We start from the raw sequence: 5,000 nt of genomic DNA, 5'->3' as shown, positions 1-5,000 counted from the left end.
CTAACCTACGTTGTGCCTTAACCTAACCTACGTTGTGCCTTAACCTAACCTACGTTGTGCCTTAACCTAACCTATGTTGTGCCTTAACCTAACCTATGTTGTGCCTTAACCTAACCTATGTTGTGCCTTAACCTAACCTATGTTGTGCCTTAACCTAACCTATGTTGTGCCTTAACCTAACCTATGTTGTGCCTTAACCTAACCTATGTTGTGCCTTAACCTAACCTATGTTGTGCCTTAACCTAACCTATGTTGTGCCTTAACCTAACCTATGTTGTGCCTTAACCTAACCTACGTTGTGCCTTAACCTAACCTACGTTGTGCCTTAACCTAACCTACGTTGTGCCTTAACCTAACCTACGTTGTGCCTTAACCTAACCTACGTTGTGCCTTAACCTAACCTACGTTGTGCCTTAACCTAACCTACGTTGTGCCTTAACCTAACCTACGTTGTGCCTTAACCTAACCTACGTTGTGCCTTAACCTAACCTACGTTGTGCCTTAACCTAACCTACGTTGTGCCTTAACCTAACCTACGTTGTGCCTTAACCTAACCTACGTTGTGCCTTAACCTAACCTACGTTGTGCCTTAACCTAACCTACGTTGTGCCTTAACCTAACCTACGTTGTGCCTTAACCTAACCTACGTTGTGCCTTAACCTAACCTACGTTGTGCCTTAACCTAACCTACGTTGTGCCTTAACCTAACCTACGTTGTGCCTTAACCTAACCTACGTTGTGCCTTAACCTAACCTACGTTGTGCCTTAACCTAACCTACGTTGTGCCTTAACCTAACCTACGTTGTGCCTTAACCTAACCTATGTTGTGCCTTAACCTAACCTATGTTGTGCCTTAACCTAACCTATGTTGTGCCTTAACCTAACCTATGTTGTGCCTTAACCTAACCTATGTTGTGCCTTAACCTAACCTATGTTGTGCCTTAACCTAACCTATGTTGTGCCTTAACCTAACCTATGTTGTGCCTTAACCTAACCTATGTTGTGCCTTAACCTAACCTACGTTGTGCCTTAACCTAACCTACGTTGTGCCTTAACCTAACCCATATTGTACCTTAACCTAACCCATATTGTACCTTAACCTAACCCATATTGTACCTTAACCTAACCCATATTGTACCTTAACCTAACCCATATTGTACCTTAATGTAACCTAATTTGTGCCTTAACGTAACCTAATTTGTGCCTTAACGTAACCTAATTTGTGCCTTAACGTAACCTAATTTGTGCCTTAACGTAACCTAATTTGTGCCTTAACGTAACCTAATTTGTGCCTTAACGTAACCTAATTTGTGCCTTAACGTAACCTAATTTGTGCCTTAACGTAACCTAATTTGTGCCTTAACGTAACCTAATTTGTGCCTTAACGTAACCTAATTTGTGCCTTAACGTAACCTAATTTGTGCCTTAACGTAACCTAATTTGTGCCTTAACGTAACCTAATTTGTGCCTTAACGTAACCTAATTTGTGCCTTAACGTAACCTAATTTGTGCCTTAACGTAACCTAATTTGTGCCTTAACGTAACCTAATTTGTGCCTTAACGTAACCTAATTTGTGCCTTAACGTAACCTAATTTGTGCCTTAACGTAACCCATGTTGTGCCTTAACGTAACCCATGTTGTGCCTTAACGTAACCCAATTTGTGCCTTAACGTAACCCATGTTGTGCCTTAACCTAACCTATATTGTGCCTCAACCTAACCTATATTGCGCCTTAACCTGACGCACGTTGTCGCTGAACCTGCTCTGTAATTGTTATGCAACTCGTTAAATTAGTGTAGTGTTGCCTAACCGCAACCCTCGCAATATAGTTCGCTATTCGCACTGCCCGGTCCCCTGTGTATCGCGTCATGTTAAACACCTTGCAGGTGTTGCTGACTTTCCACATGCTCCTGCTATACACTGTAATGTGGATAGCAGCAGGACGTACATGCCCCCCCCCCTTCCCCCCTGCCTTCGCAAGCTGGTCGTTGAGAAGTTTGCATGTTCAATGCCCTTCGCATGCCGACGTACTCAGCCTACGTTGTGGTACGGCCTGTCACCTGTCCGCCGATGTACGCAAAACCCACAAACTGTACTGCACATTGGTCCGTATGTACTGAATGATACATCGTGGCACATGTGTGACCGTACGACGACTGCGCCTAGCAACGGCAGACCATACAGTCCAAATATTGTGCACGCAGCTACGTGTCGTCTCCCTATAAGAGCTGGATTGCAGTGTGGTACGCCATTCAGACGTGTGGGAGGAACGGACGCCCTGGATGGCGATCAGCATGAGCAGTCTGTTGATGTAGTGGAGCGTGTATTCGGACGTAGTCGTCTCTTCTCACACACCGTGATAGCATGTTGCACCGCGTTCCACATCTGCGACATCCTGCAGAGGCCGGCTGACAGTCGTTCGCGCAATGGACACCGCATACGTACGGGGGCTACCTTCCACGTGTTCTCGAGGCGTGCACATGTTGTTGCGTCTATGTGGGCAGACGTAGTGTGTTGTGACACCTGACACAGGCATGCAATACTCGTTGCAAATGGCGATGGACGTCTACGTTTGCTGGTGACGTTACGCAAATGAACAACAGGTAACCCGTTGTGGTGCGGTTGTTCTCGCTAGAGGTGAATCAGTGTTGGCGACGATCGGTCGAGCTATTAACCGGTTGTTTCAGGGATACCCACCATGCCCACGAACGTGAAAGGGGACCCACCATGCCCACGAACGCGAAAGGGGATCTGGGTGTGAGGCGATACGCGGCGGTGGCTGGGTGGGACCGTCCCCGGCCGGTGAGGGGGGGCCGCCCGGCGTGCTGGCAGCGCGGTGCGTGGGCGCACGCGCTACAGCCGGCTGGTGGGGGCGGCCAGTGGCAGGCGCGCCGGCCGACGGACGCGGCAGGCGGCGCAGCTGCGCGCCGGCGCCCCCTGCTCGCGGCGCCTTGCGGCCAAAGTAGGTCCTCGCGGGCCCGGTGCGAAGCGCGGTGGCCATCTGCAGTGTGCTGGTCCGATTGAGGACTGTGTGCGCTGAGGATGCGCCGCCGCCCGGCGCTCGGCGCCGCGACGCCGTCTGCTGCTCGGTCGCCCCAGCGGTTCTCGCAGGTGGTTTGTATCGCAGCTGTGCGGACGTGTTGGCGCGTGCGCTGTGCTGGGAGAGTTCGCTTCGGCACCCAAGTGGGGCTTTTGTCCTTCTGTGGCGCTGGCGTTGGAGCTGCCGGTCACCGTAGGTGGCGCGTGTTGTCTCCCGCCGGCAATGCCACGACAGCACGCTCCCGGGCCTCTGTCGGCAGCGGCAAGCTCAGTTGGGAGCACGGGTGGTCGCACCTAAAGCGTCTACTCGCCTAACTCCGGGCGATTGCGCCTCTCTCGAACCCGACCAAGTACTTAGGACGGCGCTGCGCGCCGCCGGGACCTGAGAGGGTTTCGAGGTGTGTTGTGCAGGGGAGCTCAGCCTCCTCCTGTTTGCAGAATAATTGAGCGGACGCTTGCGTGTTCGCGCGGGCCCCCGGGACACACTCCCGGGCGGCCGGCTGCTCAGCTCTAGTTGACGCAGCTCCCTGGTTGATCCTGCCAGTAGTCATATGCTTGTCTCAAAGATTAAGCCATGCATGTCTCAGTACAAGCCGCATTAAGGTGAAACCGCGAATGGCTCATTAAATCAGTTATGGTTCCTTAGATCGTACCCACGTTACTTGGATAACTGTGGTAATTCTAGAGCTAATACATGCAAACAGAGTCCCGACCAGAGATGGAAGGGACGCTTTTATTAGATCAAAACCAATCGGTCGGCTCGTCCGGTCCGTTTGCCTTGGTGACTCTGAATAACTTTGGGCTGATCGCACGGTCCTCGTACCGGCGACGCATCTTTCAAATGTCTGCCTTATCAACTGTCGATGGTAGGTTCTGCGCCTACCATGGTTGTAACGGGTAACGGGGAATCAGGGTTCGATTCCGGAGAGGGAGCCTGAGAAACGGCTACCACATCCAAGGAAGGCAGCAGGCGCGCAAATTACCCACTCCCGGCACGGGGAGGTAGTGACGAAAAATAACGATACGGGACTCATCCGAGGCCCCGTAATCGGAATGAGTACACTTTAAATCCTTTAACGAGTATCTATTGGAGGGCAAGTCTGGTGCCAGCAGCCGCGGTAATTCCAGCTCCAATAGCGTATATTAAAGTTGTTGCGGTTAAAAAGCTCGTAGTTGGATTTGTGTCCCACGCTGTTGGTTCACCGCCCGTCGGTGTTTAACTGGCATGTATCGTGGGACGTCCTGCCGGTGGGGCGAGCCGAAGGCGTGCGACCGCCTCGTGCGTGCTCGTGCGTCCCGAGGCGGACCCCGTTGAAATCCTACCAGGGTGCTCTTTATTGAGTGTCTCGGTGGGCCGGCACGTTTACTTTGAACAAATTAGAGTGCTTAAAGCAGGCAAGCCCGCCTGAATACTGTGTGCATGGAATAATGGAATAGGACCTCGGTTCTATTTTGTTGGTTTTCGGAACCCGAGGTAATGATTAATAGGGACAGGCGGGGGCATTCGTATTGCGACGTTAGAGGTGAAATTCTTGGATCGTCGCAAGACGAACAGAAGCGAAAGCATTTGCCAAGTATGTTTTCATTAATCAAGAACGAAAGTTAGAGGTTCGAAGGCGATCAGATACCGCCCTAGTTCTAACCATAAACGATGCCAGCCAGCGATCCGCCGCAGTTCCTCCGATGACTCGGCGGGCAGCCTCCGGGAAACCAAAGCTTTTGGGTTCCGGGGGAAGTATGGTTGCAAAGCTGAAACTTAAAGGAATTGACGGAAGGGCACCACCAGGAGTGGAGCCTGCGGCTTAATTTGACTCAACACGGGAAACCTCACCAGGCCCGGACACCGGAAGGATTGACAGATTGATAGCTCTTTCTTGATTCGGTGGGTGGTGGTGCATGGCCGTTCTTAGTTGGTGGAGCGATTTGTCTGGTTAATTCCGATAACGAACGAGACTCTAGC

At 51.4% G+C, this 5,000-nt stretch overlaps 1 non-coding gene across 1 annotated transcript in view; it reads left to right on the top strand.

Annotated features, from left to right (window-relative positions):
* Nucleotides 1–3,564: 3,564 nt before the first annotated feature.
* LOC126447156 (small subunit ribosomal RNA) overlaps nucleotides 3,565–5,000 on the top strand; it is a 1,909-nt gene continuing 473 nt past the window's right edge. Inside the window, exon 1 of the ribosomal RNA XR_007583614.1 lies at nucleotides 3,565–5,000. This exon is cut by the window's right edge and continues 473 nt beyond it. This is a non-coding gene — a ribosomal RNA (small subunit ribosomal RNA).

The sequence above is a fragment of the Schistocerca serialis genome, unplaced genomic scaffold (genome assembly GCF_023864345.2).
Source record: "Schistocerca serialis cubense isolate TAMUIC-IGC-003099 unplaced genomic scaffold, iqSchSeri2.2 HiC_scaffold_477, whole genome shotgun sequence".
In the NCBI taxonomy this organism is placed as follows: Eukaryota; Metazoa; Arthropoda; class Insecta; order Orthoptera; family Acrididae; genus Schistocerca; species Schistocerca serialis.
Note: the sequence above shows the minus strand (reverse complement) of the source record. Positions and strands in the feature narration are given on the sequence as shown.